The 15,511-nt window shown below is 28.9% G+C and overlaps 1 protein-coding gene across 1 annotated transcript in view; it reads left to right on the top strand.

Annotated features, from left to right (window-relative positions):
* The first annotated feature begins 9,958 nt into the window (after positions 1-9,958).
* Positions 9,959-15,511, top strand: part of LOC126739150 (uncharacterized) — a 121,811-nt gene continuing 116,258 nt past the window's right edge. The window contains exon 1 of the mRNA XM_050444691.1: positions 9,959-10,213. The gene's annotated coding sequence lies outside the window, so the exon portion shown is untranslated. The remainder of the gene's footprint in view (positions 10,214-15,511) is intronic.

The raw sequence follows: 15,511 nt of genomic DNA on the forward strand, positions 1-15,511 counted from the left end.
TGTTAAACTATTAATATATAGAAAAAAACACTATTTTTTGTTAAATCAGCCCACTAATTTATTTGGATAAACCAAATTATTGTTTGCAATAATATTTAATAAGTTAATTTTACTTATTAGGAATAGTTATTTTAAAAATAAGAAATTGCCAACTGTCTAATAAAATTTACTTAAGAAATACTATAATTTAACAATAGTTGGGTTACATAACCATGCTTTTTTTGTTAATTGAAACTAAAAAAATGTTCAATTTTAATTTTACCTATTCCGATGTGGTAAATTGAACCCAGTTTATTTGTAAAGCAACTAGTATTTAGTAAAGCAACAATTTTTTTTGTTAAATCAACCTACTACTTTGTTTGGATCATCCACAATGTTGTTTCAAATAACTATATTCATTGATTGATTTTACTACTTATTCCAGGTAAATTTACAACGTTTTTCGGTATTCCTGGAAATATAAGTAGCACACGATACATATTCTTTGCTTGCAGCCCGTTTCATTCTTTTCCACAATACGGCTCGCGTTGCACGTTGATAAAATTGCGCGCCAAATAATAGGAATAGGAACTAATTTTCTTCATTTTGTATTATACACTCAGTGTTTCGTGAGTTATTTTTTATATTTTATGAGCATGAGTAAACAATTGGTGTAGTAAAGATGGATGATAATTTTTCAGTAAGATATACAAATCAGTTTGTAAATTCTCTACTCAATTCAACTAAAGATAAGGGAGACGAAGGTGGTCTCAATTTATCCAGCCTGTCTAATCCTCTTGAAATTGGTTTAAACTATTCTGGGCTGACTTATCAAGCTGAGTCTGAATCAGAAATCGAGGAAACTTTAACATTAAAACGCCTTCTGCAAAGTTGGGGCTTTGAAAATTTATCCGAAATTTAAAAATGTAAGTAATTTTTCCATTATTACCAATTTCATTTTTTAAGTATATCCACTTATTCCTTGTGCAATACTTATGGATCCACATTAACCTCCACACAAAAAAATATACCTATATTAAAATCATTACATTTGCTGCCCAACAAACAAGTGTTTTGTTAATTTTCCAGTAACTAGGTTAATACATTTTCTACTTTTGTATTCGTATATTGTTATAGTTTCTTGCTATGAATTAATGAATATTTTACATTTAAATTTTGCGATAGATTATTCAATAAAATCAGCTTAAGTGATGAGCCAGAATTGGAGTATAAATCTAAGCATATCACTAAATCTACTTTAAAAGAAATGCCCTATTATGAAAGAATATAAAATTTGGATTTATTTAACGATGCAATTGTAAGCTCAGAATCGTTGATTTTTCTTAGGGAAGTAAAATATAAAAATACGCAATTATTTATATTTATATAATAAAATAATTATATAAATATAAATAATTTGTGTTCAGCATAAAATTAGTAAAATCGACAATCACTTTCAATCTTATAAAGTATTAAATAAAACCAACAATTTTTTTATATTTTTAACACAGCTTCATGAATTTCACTACGCTCCTATTCACGTATATAAATCACCAAATGGTTTTGAATATATAAGACCAAAATATTATTAAAAGCTTATAACTGATAATTGGTTATAAAAATAATGTAACAGATATAAAACAAAATTGGTATAATCATCAAAGGTGTAAAAGCAAAAAAAAATTAGATTTATTATTTTTTTAAAGTGCCTTTAAGTATATTTTAAATAAAGATAATTTTAAAAATATTTTTAAAGTTGACCAAATAATTTTAAGTTATTTATGGATTAATTTTAAGACATTTTGGATAAATACATTTTGGATAAAAATCTCGTGTTTTATTTAACCCAACCAAAATAATTAATATCTGACTAAAATTGCCGCTAAAAATTATTATTAATTTTATACTCGTTAATGGTCATGCTTAAAACAAATGTTATGAGAACTAATTTCTTCATATTAAAGGATTAATCCCTTTCGTTTTGATTTTTTTTGTTAAACTTGAATGAAAGTCAAAATTGAAGTTTAACCGGGGTGTTTCAGTGTATACATTATACATTTTCACGGCCGATGAAAAGACTGACCTTTAAACAGGTATTTGAAATCCCACAGTAAAGCATTAATAATGAAAAATTATACAAATGCTATTAATAAAGCCAAACCAAAAAATTTAAATAAATATTTAAAAAAAATATCGCTATACCACCTAATTGTATAACAACTAAAAAAAAGTACGGCAACTAAAAATAAATAGTCATTCAACTAAAAAAAATTGGTAGAAAACGAACATATTGATATCGGACAAATATTTTGTTTATACAAACAAAATAATAGTAATGTAACAAAAAAATTGTTAAAGTATGAAAAGAGATGTCAATCTTAATCTATCAATTCATCATTATTATTCAATTAGTCAATCTTATTCTAAATTGTTGCTGCAACAAAAATTTTGTTAAACGACTATTATTTAGTTAATTCGCTAAGACCACGTTAAAATCAACGAAAAAAATTGTAGCAAAACAAAATCAATTTAACCATTAAAATGTGGTTAATATAACTATGAAGGTAGTTTGACGCATTTTCATATGCTCTTTTTGGTTGATTTTACGTATGCTTTTTGTTGAGTGTGGAAGGTAAAGGAATGACGTCAGAGAAACGCATTTTCTAAATGTCCCCCGCAATATTAATTTTGACGTGACTTTCAGGATGGACTGTTTTGTTTTGGACACCCTGTATAGATGAGATATATACAAGATTTGGAATATATAAGTTATATATAAGTATTGAAGTCCTGTGCAGTTGAAGTATAAGAGTCATGGGCTTGAAGTTTATGACTTTGATGTTTTTTTAAATAAACCATGGCATAATATATAATAATGTTGAAATTAGGTAACTTGAAAAACACCTGATATCGGAAACATAAGAATTTACTGAAAAACACTTAAAAATATAAAAAGTCTACTAATAGAAACATGAAATAGCTTTAAATACCAGGAATAAAATTTAAAAATCGCTAACCTAAATAATATCACGCGCCTTATGTTCATACTTTTTGATAAATATGTAAATTAGCATGTAGATTTTGCATACATTTTAAACTTGCATATATTTTTAAATAATTTAATGAAAACGGTGTAAAAATAATGGTCAAAAAGGTCTGGTAGTATTATTATGCCCTTACTGAATAAACATTAACAAAAATCTGTCATATCGATTACAAAGTCAGTCAAATTGCAATTGGACAATTGCAAAATTATAAATTGGACTCTATATTAAAATAAGCTGGACTTATATCAACAGCTGAGATTAATGAGCAACTCAATATATTAACGTGTGCTATATGAGAATTCAAAATCGTCGTCTGGTCTCATAAGCTTCGTGTTCAATTAAATAAAAAGTCTTTGAAAAAATCCTATTATTCTGTTTTGATATATATAGTAAGAGAGGGAAAATAAACATTAAGTCTTAAAAAGTTAATAGTGTTATTCCTTCAGAAGCATAAAAAATGTTATCCATTATTTAAGTTCAATGAAAAGACTACAACTTTATGTCTATTTAATAAATGAAAATAAGCATAATAAATCCAAAGAACATAGCTACTTATTTTTTACATATATCCACTAAGCTTTCCGTTCTACTATAGTAAGAAAACTATATATTGGACCATGCTCTAACAATGAACGAATAAATCGACAAAGCTTACGAAATATTTCTATTTACTGAGGAAATCTATGAACGGTTATTAGAGAAACTCCAGCATCTTGTAAGACAAAATTATGTGCTAAATTGTTCAAAATAATCTGGTTTTAAATGTTAATTATTGATTTTTTTAAATAAGACAAGAAATACACACATCTAGTGAAAGGACCACCCGTATTTCAAATGTTGGGTACTAAATCTAATAAATATATTGAGAAAAGGAAGGACGTACTAGTTCACACTATTAAAATAATTGAATTAGATAACTATAACTCAATTCTCCAACCTGTTTTTCGTGTAGTACAAATCAGGAAATTGTTGACCCTGTCAGAGACTTTTGAAAAGCCAAATATACAGGATTTGCATTTCCCCCTTTACACTTTTATCAATTAATACTATATAGAAGATCTTTTTTTTTGAAAAAGAAAAAATCCATGGTGTTTCTTATTTAAGAAGCATTTATTCTAGGCTGATGTATTTTCACTGACACTAACCGAAATATATTAAACAGCGTTAGTAAGTGGGATAACCAAAGTATACTTAGTATATTGGCATTTTCTCTCTTTTTAGAAAAAAAATTCACAAGAACACTCTTCGGCTAGAAGAGAAGTTATGTAGCAAAAAACAAATGGCACTAAGAGGGATATAGTTACAGCTACTCTTCCATATTCGGTTCAACTTGCAGTGGAGTAAGTCGTTCTCCACTGGTTTATTATTCTTTAAATAATTGTCCTATTAGTTTACTATATGGATATGTCCATCCTCAGGGATTAATAATAATAATACTATTTTTTAAGATGATGAGTACAGCTTTTGTAAAAAAAGACGGAAGACACTTTAGCATAACCTAGTTTTTACTTAAGTATTCTTCAACTCAACTCTTATAACTAGCCTAACTAGCAATATTCCATTATAATAAATAATATTAAAATCAAAACAAATATTGTAAATTAATAAAACAAACTAATACGTATTACTAGACCTAGCAAAAATATGTTATGTTAAGAAAGGCAAAAAATTACTTGAAAAACTTATGATTATAAAATTTCGTGAATTAATTATGAGCATTAATTTATAAGAAGGCAAAATGATAAAGATTTTAGTACCCAAACTTACGATACTTTTTTGTAGGTTTCATCATTGAAAATTTCTTAATTATTGAAATTGTTATTGTTAAGTAGCAAAGTTTTGTTCCTTTTATAATTATGTCTATGATATGATAAATGAACTTATAAAAATTGATAATGTCTTTAGTTATCTAGGTAACAAAATTAATAATTTAAATAACGCTTGGCAACAACGCTTATGTAACCATCAAAAATCAGCATCATGCGAACGGGGCAAACCTTTCGGCAAGTCCGCACGCAACGCACGCGCCCCAACCGGCGCAAGGTGCATTTTTGGGGTGAAATAATTTATCATCCCCGTCGGAAAATAATGGTACGAATAAAGGAAGTTCTGATTTCCACCCTCGGTCTACAGTATTTATGAACCACGACGTTTAACTATTTAAATGCCTGCTATATGTGAGGGTTGGGGTCGGGGATGGTCGTATAAGTAGGGCAGATGTGTCACATTGGAATAAAGTTATAAGGATTTTCGGCAATAAAGGTGTTTGGTTTGGTCGTTTCTATATTAAAATGTCTATTTTTTCTAAGGTTATTTACATTATACACATTATAGCCTAATGGTTTATTTGTCGATATCTTTATAGGGATTTTTATTTTTATTATTATGTGTTTTGTATAATTTCTTACTTGTCGGTAATATTGCAGATCTGAGTTTGATTTTTGTTTTTGAAATTTTTTAAGCGCACGGGCTCTTAATGTCATGAAAAGTTTAATATTGTTGGTAATCCATGAGTAGAGTGGCTTATTTTTCTTTTTTTAGTTTTAACGGGACAGGAATATAATTGTCTTAGAGCATAGTTATGTTTTTATTGCAAAAATAGATTTTATCGTCTACACTTCTTAAATAATAAATAGGTTTCCATAAAATGGCTAATATATATATTATATAGATATTGTCTTTGAAAATGGAATTGATTGCAGTTTTTTGGTTATTAATTGTTTACTAAATATTATCTAGTCAGTAAGACTACCATTCTCGTTGGTTCAAAATTAAATCTATTACTATACAAATTTACTTTAAAAAAATTGGAATTAAAATCACTCCTGTATTATATATTCATAATATATAATCAAAGTTTGAAGCATGTTTTCTAAATCATTCAAAAGCGTTGGTATGCTTTTTGATGGAGGGCAATCAATTGAAACATAACGTTTTCTAATAAAATATTATTTATTGTTTATTTAGTTTTATTTAGGATCATTTTCAAGCCGACCCTTTTCCCTTATCACCTCTTAAAAACCTTGAACCTTGGAGTCAACGTGAACTATACTATCAAATATCACTACAGATTTTTTGGCAGATTCCGTATACCTAGTTTAGGGATCGACTATGGATATTATAACTCTGAACAACTTTTAGGTGCAAACAGAATCACTTGGGTCTTGGTACTATTAAGTTTAAGATTATGCTTAAATTGCTATACTCAAAAATACTTCGCAGATCCGCATTGATATTTGCCTCAACTTTGTTACAGAAATGTGAGTCAAAATTGAACAAAAGTTAAATGTCATCAGTATAGGAGTGTACTTGTGAAAATGAAGTAACTAAATTAAATAATTATTAATTAATCAAATATATACAGGGTCCTGCAAAAGTGCATCGGGTTTCCATAAAGGCTTAAAAAAAAGGTTAACATTTTCTAACTTCTTAAATTTTTGTTGAGACGTTAAAGCGCATGTCTGGTAAATATTTTGAAATATACAGGGTGCTTCAAAAAAAGTGTGGCGATGTAAGCGGCATCTTTTTAAATGGAGTTCCATTCTTTTTATTTAATTTTTGGGACTACCTTAGGCAATTATGCGCATGCGCAGTTGACTGCAATATTTTTTTTATAAAAAAGATTAAAAAATCACTACATCATTTAATTTCATCTTGACATCAGAAACGTTAATTTAGTGTCAATGTTAGGTTAAATTCGAATTTTAGATGAATGGAGGATTACTTTATGGTACTTAAATGGTTTCTTTCTGCCATCTACAGGGTGTTCGTAGTTATCATTCAAACTTTACGAATTTCAAAGCTTCATTTATCGCTTTTTTCAAATAGAACACCCTGTGTATTTTTTATGCATTTAATGAAGAATTAATAAATGAACATTTTTTATTATGTAAACCTATTAGCTATCTTTAGTCGTAATGGGAAATATTAATATATTATCTGTAGATATAAAGTTTTTAAATAAGAACTAAGAAATCTGCATTCTAAACAAAACAGATGTTTTAATAGTATTTTTTGTTAGCAAGCAAAATATTTAAACTGTTTTTTTAAATAAATTTGTTACATTTTCGATGACAATACCATTTTTGTGTTTTATATGATTTTATAAGTTATTTGAATTTGCGTAACTTTGTTTCTAAAGAAAGTCTTTTAAAATATTTCTAAACGAAAATTGCATGTAAAATGCATTTTAGCAAGGACGTACTTGTTGACATGACATTTGTGTTGAGTGAATGTAATAAGAATTGCCTTGTAGACAGTCGAATCATTATCCTGATAGAAGATGCCCAGATGAAAAATCTTTTAGAAAGTTATTAGCGAGGTTCCTGGAGACAGGGAATGTTTGTTACCCAAAGATAGAAAGAATGAGGCCCGTTTATATTCAGGAGCAAGAGCTAAATGTGTCATTAATGGTAACCGAAGATCCTCACTTAAGTCAAGCAAATATCGGCAGAGCACTTGGAATAAGTGAAAGATAAGTGCAACGAATTTAAAAAAAGAACCATTATCATCCATGAACAACAAGCACTTTTTGATAAGGATATACAAAACCGAATTGAATTTTGTATTTGGAGCAGAAATAAATTATAAAACGACCCCATGTTTTTTAACTATGTCCTATTTACAGATGAGGCAACATTTCATAAAAATAGAACAGTTAATAGACATAACTTTCACTAATATTCATCTGAAAACCCCCGTTTCATGCGGCACCAGCTACCAGCATAGATGGTCATTAAATGTGTGGGGTGGAATTACTGGAAGTACTGTTATCGGTTCCTATCTTTTAAAGGTCATCTTAATGGAGAAATGTACCCTTAATTCTTACGAAATGAACTGCCTATTACTTGCGAATGTTACATTAATTACTCGAAAAAGTCAATTTGAATATGACCTGTGAAGGAAAATGGATTGGAAGGAATGGACCTATTAATTGGCCAGCCAGATCGCCTGACTTAACAAACTTAGATTTTTTTTCATAGGGTTTTATAAAAAAAGTTGTTTGTAGAAATCTACCTACAACGGCAGTAGGAGACGCGTTTGCTCAAGTAACTCGACAAATGTTACATGAAGTAGAAAGAAGTTTTCAGGAACGTATTAATTTATGTTTTGAAACAAACGCAGAGCTTATAATAATAAAATGATTAATATTTTTAAATATGCTTTTTTATTTATTAGAGTAAATATTTTTAAAATGACTAAAGATGAATATGTTTCTAAAATATATTTACATAATAAGAAAAATGTTCATTTATTAATTCTTCATTAAATGCAGGGCGTTTCATTTAAAAAAAATCGCGAAATAAAGCTTTAGAATTGAATGTCAAGATGCAATTAAATGATTTAATGATTTTCTAATTTTGATAAGATGGAGGTCCTATAATAATAATAATAATAATAATAATAATATCCTTTATTTGCGAACAAAATCGTATACAGGACGACAAAGCAACGTCATACAAAGGAGGATCTAGCTCCCATAGGGTACATTAATTTTTCTTATCTAGAATTCATAGAGGAAATATACTTATATAAACAAAATAACAAAATTTAAAATAAATATTCTAAATATCTAACACAAGTTAAAATTATTATTCAAAAGTAAAATTATAAAAACATTTAATCTGCAACCAGTGGTAAACAGCTTTTTTAAATTAAACTGTAGATTCAATGCTTCTAATATCAGCAGGTAGCATTCTATAAGCCCTGATGGCCATATAATCAGAACCTCTTTCATAGTAAGCTGAATTATGCAATGGAATGCGGAGATCGCTTCTATGTCGTGTAATCATAGTCACATCCTCAGCGTACATTGCCCTATTCTCAACAAACAACAGGAAGTTCTGTAGGTCATGCCCAATAAACAACGAATGATACGCTTTTGCATTCTAAATATATCTAGAGCTCCTCTTGCAGATCCCCAGAAACAGATACCATATTGTAAGATCGACTGTACCTGTCCGAAATAAAATAGGCAAAGAGATACCTCAGACACTACATCCCTTAATCTTCTAATCAATCCGCACAAGCTAGCTAATCTGGCATAAAGGTTTTTAATATGTTTCTTCCAATTTAAATTGGGGTCAATGTGTATTCCTAAGAATTTAATACTATTGGCTACAGGGATTGACTGCCCACCAGACTACACAAGTAGAGATTCTGAGACAATATTGGCCTTCGAAAAATTAATCAACCCCGTTTTACCAGAGTTCAAAGACAACTTACTGTCCAGACACCAGGTCCTTACGCGCTCCACTGCGGATGAGCAGCCCCGTGAAAGATCTGCCACTGTCTTTCTGGCAACTATGACTGATGTGTCGTCGGCGAATTGAAAAATCATATCAGAAGGGAACAGCTCAGGCAAGCCATTGACATATAATAGGAAGAGCACAGATCCCAAGATTGACCCCTGAAGCACGCCTCTTCCTATAATTTGGGGGCGGGAAAACATTGGTGAGCCGGAATGTGTCACACAAACTATTTGTTCTCTTTGCTCTAGATATGAACTGAGTAATTTAGATGCTGCGCACCCCTGATGCCATACCGTTCCAGGATGTCCAGCAGTAAAGAATGGTTAACCGTGTCAAACGCCTTAGACAAATCGAAATACAGTCCAGCTACACTGGCTGAGGCACTCCTGAGGCACTCCTGAGGATACAACCTCCACACCAGACTCCTCAAAGCAGGTTCTTGCAAGTTGACGTCTGTCCATCAAAAACGTTAAAAAAAAGATGAACTATATGGACTTTAATGAGCTACTTTGCTTATAGTTCAGGTGGTAAGTATAGAAGGACTAAAAGCACATGGCGCCAGGCGCCACTCTAGGCAGTAATATTCCAAAACCTGGCAACTAAGCCAGGAATGAGGCATGAGGGGCTTCCTCATTTTACCGGCTCGGAAGCACCGGCAAAACTGAACGCGCATCGCGTTTACTGCCGGCAACGTAGTATGTTTTGTCGCCGATCCGATTTTGTTTCTCAGTCGACATAGTTCCCGGCCGACTACGATAATCGACCCGCTGTGTTGTCGTGTGCCGTGTTATCATTTGTTTTGCTAGAGAAATACGTCGTGTGTCTTTTGTTTTTACCGCCCCGGCCGGCTGGATTTTCCTATTTTTTTAAAATTTTTTTTGTATCCTTGGTGGCAGCTTTTTTTGGATTGGTAGGCAAGGAATCTTCTTAATCCAGGTAGGCTTGGCCGATCCTTTTAGGAAATTAGGTTTTTAGTTTCACTACTTCCAATTATCCTGATGAAGGACATCAAATTACCGAACATTACATTCTTTATATAAATAGCTTTTAGTAGAAATCTAGAAATACAAATTCATATTCTGAATAATTATAACAATTTAACTAAGCGAGATAAGTTAGTTGAAACTGAGTTACTTTAGATGAATGGCGGATTGTAAATTTTTATGCAATGCGATTCTATAAGTTTTGCTTAAAAAAATAAGTTTGTGAAAATTGCCAATAAGAATTACGGGATGCACAATGCACCAAACAACACAAAAAACTTGCTAATGGAATTTAAGAAAATATGAGTTACAGTTTAGCTGTATCCCATACTAAAAAAAGTTATATCAGAAATGTATCAAAATCCTCTTATTAAATAAATAAACATTCCTTAAATAAGTTAATATAAAGAGAATCTTCTTAGGCAACCTACGGTAAGATAAAAAAAAAACAATTAAAGCGTTTTCCTATTACTGCTTATTATTTATTATAATTTTAACATGTGCATAAATAAATGCAGCAAATAAACATAATTACATAAAGAGAATTCATAACATAATATATGTTTAGGCTTGCGAACATTTCCTATAGAATTTATAACATGCATAATTTAAATGGATATCACATGCAATTTTATAAATAAGAGGTTGTTTCACCTCTACCAATTAAACGAATTAATTAACCTTTACAGTGTCGTCCAGTTTTAAAAGCGAAAACTTAAATGGCAGATAGAAAACTCGAAAATAATATCAATTTGTAATGTAAACTATATTCGAAAAATGCCTCCTTACAAAGATAAATAAAATATTTATATTTTCAAAACTACTTTAGATATTTCAATGAAATTTGGCATATTTGGTTACATAATATAGATACATCTTCTTACGCAAAAATTATTATTTTACTTCCACCAGTGGCGTGCGTACGAAACCAACTTCGCGCAATTTTATTGAAAAAAGTCGTGTGTCACAACAAAAAGTGGCTAAAATTTTTTTTTTGTTTAATATGTTATTTGTTAAAAAAGCTAAATTCATTTGGCAATTGGACCTACGTTTTTTTTTCAAATTTTTGAGTAGGCATTTTTTCATGACATGATTTTATTATGACAGTTTCTTGAATGTTTGGTTATTTATTTTCAATATAATTATTAATAACATTACGATTAAAGTTATCTGTATTTAAGTGTTAATCTAAATTATGTTGTTTTCTAACAACGAATACGCAGATATTCATTGTTGCTACGGATTTTATGATAAAAATTAGAGAATGGCTAAATACAAATTATCTCCAATGATGAATTGACTGACTGGAAAGAAATGACTTAAATATTGAACTTATAACCAGTGGCATGGCCACCCAGGTCACCGGATCTTAATCCGCTGGACTATTACGTAAAGGGGTGTACTATTAAACATAAAGTTTACGCAAATCTTATATTTAGAAAAGAAGATTCAATTCTAAATATGCATTGAAGTGGGTGGACTACATTTTAAGCAATTTTTGTAATTTTACGTTTAATTTTTTTTTCATTTTGTTACCGTTGTTGAAAGCCACTTGTTTTAATAATTTTTTTATTTTCGTATTAGTTTCTTTTGAGTCAGTATATTTTTTTTGTGGCACAAGGGAAGTCAAACAAAAAAAACCTAAAGAAAATTTTCTATTGTAACCTTAATTCAAAAATATTCGACAAAACCTGTAAACACTGATCTAAGATTCAAGTGTCCAAAGCTAAGCACATGTTTTTCTATTTGCTTAAATACCATTTTGTATAAAGTATTAGTTTCCCTCTACTTAAATTGAATATTGTCTACTCTCTGATTAATGACCTCTAATAAATTTAACCTACATGGACTTACCTTTAAGTTGCCGCTTTTGAAACTGGCTCACCCTATATGACATCCAAATTCGTATTCTAACCATAATAATTTAACTAAGGGAGATACGTTAATTGAAACATAGTTTTTAATAAAGGGCGGATTGTTAATTTTTTTTCCAATGTAATAATCTATAAGCTTTTGATATCTGTTAATAAATTAAGAATGTTACAAAAAAAATAATAATTATAAAAACTGATAATAGAAACTACAATATGCATAATTCCTATAAGTATGATATGCAATTTAATAACTCTATGATGGTATTCATGAAAATATTTAAAGAAATACAATTATTTATATCAGAAATTTATCATAATTCTGGTATTAGATAAATAAAACTTGTATATAAATTTTACAAGATGCATAATTTAAATGGGTATCATATGCAATTTTATAAACAGGATGTTGTTTGACCTACACCAATTAAATGAACTAATTAGTCTATATTTGTAAGACCTATAAAGAATATATAAAAATCTCATTCATCAGTCATCTTAATTTAGCATTAATAAGTGTAGGCGATAAATATAGCCGTAAATTAAACTATTATTTTTATTTATAATTTTTATTGAAAATTTTTGGTTAAATAAGTTCTTCCAAATAAAAATGCAGTTAGATTGATGACGACAATCTTATATAACTGTTGAATATTTATCACGTATTAAGGATTTCAATGTGTCATTGGATTCCTAACTACTCTACGACGCTCATATAGAAAACATTGCTCAAAAAGTTTATATTTCAAATTACGATGCAGAGAGTTTCAGTAATTAAATATCATTAATATTGTTATACAATGAAATTGTTAAACCAACTATCGAATGGTTGGTTGTTGTTTTGAATCCGATGTATCACAAATTGACCAAATTGAACAGGTACAACGCAAGCTTGTAAATATACAAAATTCCGGTTAAGAAAAATTTAAAAAGAAGTAAAAGTCCTTTTGAAATTATAATATTCCAGATTAGAGACTAACTTCGATTTCTAAATTTATACAATATAATTTGTTAAATTGTTTTAAAGGTCCCAATTTTATCACGTTTTGTTTTATTTTCTCACTCTCTCTTTAGCTTAATTATTTATATTAAGTTTAATATATTCAAACAGTACATGATTCTAGTAAATAGAAACTTTGCTTATAAGGTTCGTAAATTTGCACTTTGAAGAGATTGCACTTTGCTATCTGTTTTTAATTGTTTGCGTATTCAGTTATTAGTTCTGCATTTAAATTATTTTAATACCCTGCGGTGCTTTTTTGATTATACTTATTTAATATTATTTATGTTAAGTAGATAGTTTAGGCAAATATTTCTAATCATGAATTCATTTTCTAATCTTGTTTTATTATTTTATCTAAATATAAAAAAATTAAAAGCTGTAGGTCTTGCAAACAATAAAAATGTTAAATGAAGAAGGCCTTATTGTTATAGAAGCCTAATTTGAATAAAGCAGTAATTACAGATATTTTATCTATATATTAAAAAGACGGTTTTCATAACTCTATTATAATATAAATAAGTTTTTTGCTTCTGTTATAAAACACCAGTAATTTTGCAATCTTATTAAAATATACCTAATAGGATTTACAAAAGCCGGATATCAATTTTCCCCTAGGTTTTGATAAAAATTAAATCTGTATTACTGTCACTGTTTATAAAGGGCAATTATTTCCTCTATATATTTGTTAAATGAAGCCGTCTAGAACAAACGAAGTTCGTAATAATGATTATATTACCTGTTTTATTAATGGATTTGTAAAGGAAAATTCTTATTATTGAGTTCATCCTTATGGCTATTTTAGTGTTATGGAAGGGCACAGGTGTAGACAGGATAAAAGTAATCTTAACAAGTATGTCATTAAAACTCGCATAAAAGACATATAAAGGATATGATCCAAATCAAGCATGTAATTTTTCTTCGAAAACATTAGCTGTACTTAATGCGTTTTAATTAGTGTGGAGTAGATTTTTTTTAATTGTTATTATAAGTAATTATTAGTTTTTATAGTTAGCATACCTCAGTTTGTCAACTTCGCTTAGCTTTCATTATGAGAAAATGGATGTTCATTAATTTTATTTAATAAGATCAAGACATTAATTAGTATTAAACGACAAACTAAAAAATGGTAGTTTGTTGACATTGAAAAAAAAACAAGAAATTTAATTATTAAATAAATAAAAAAATATTTTTATGCAAAATTAATAGTTTTTAATTTCATAGGTAACAAAAAAGTAATTCCTCCTAATGATGTTTTTGTACTTGAGTTTGTCGTAATGATAACACTTCTACATTTAAAATTAAAAAAAAATTAAACAATTGGTAGGGTAAAGACATCCCTCTGAAGGTGATTGCAAGGCCATAAATGGCATATCATTAAGATTATATTATTTCGTGAAAGCATTTTCCTTAAAATAAATAGATATAATTTAAATTGGTTAAGTAATGGAATTTAAATAAGTAAATTTCCTTTACTCTTCATTTTACGCTTAACAAAACAAAATACTGCAAAAGATGATCTTACCAGGATATCCTTAGAATATACGTGCCAACTATAATTCGAATGCACTAATGTTCTTTTTATTTCAATAAAAATCAAATGTTCTTCATAGGATGTGCATAAACCAAATAAACTACATAACCCAAAAACTAATAAGCATTTGTTAAAGTAAATTCTCGAACGTAGCAGGCAATAAATCTCATTTGTCAAGATCGAACCCGTTTCCTATTGCAGTATTTTTGGTGCTCGTAAAAGCGTGTAAAATGAAGTTTGTATTTCTAGGATGTAAACAATTAAAAGTCGCCTTAAACTGTGACGAGGAGTTATTAAAGGCCTCTGTCATTTTCCAACGAACAGTTATTACTAGAGATGATTTTTCGTGAATATAATTTAATACCATCATCATAATTTAGTACCATTCATCTATCTTGACAACAGAGTTTTAGGAAATAACTTAATTACAAACATGTCAATTATATCTTTAGAAAGTATTTGTGGCGCAAAAAAGGTAAAAATATAATTAGACAATATATGTATATATCCTACATTGGCATATGTCCATAATAGCAGTTCAAGATATAGAAATAGAATGGTTTAAAGATTATATATTATCAATTGTAATACTAATACTAATTATATTATTGAATTTCATAGCAATCTTGTCTATTTGATGAATTTATGCGATGAAGTTCTTTCTTTGACGTACCAATTGTTACAAAAAAATAGAATTACATTCAGATTTAGCATTTTAGGTAGATTCATAATAATAATAACCTCAAAATATTCCTTTGAAATCCTGAAGCTACTTAAGTTGCCAGAGCACAAGTTTTTAATAAACCACAAATCATTTAATGTTTTCTGATTTTATAAATACCGATT

The sequence above is a fragment of the Anthonomus grandis genome, chromosome 8 (assembly GCF_022605725.1).
Source record: "Anthonomus grandis grandis chromosome 8, icAntGran1.3, whole genome shotgun sequence".
NCBI classification, from domain to species: domain Eukaryota; kingdom Metazoa; phylum Arthropoda; class Insecta; order Coleoptera; family Curculionidae; genus Anthonomus; species Anthonomus grandis.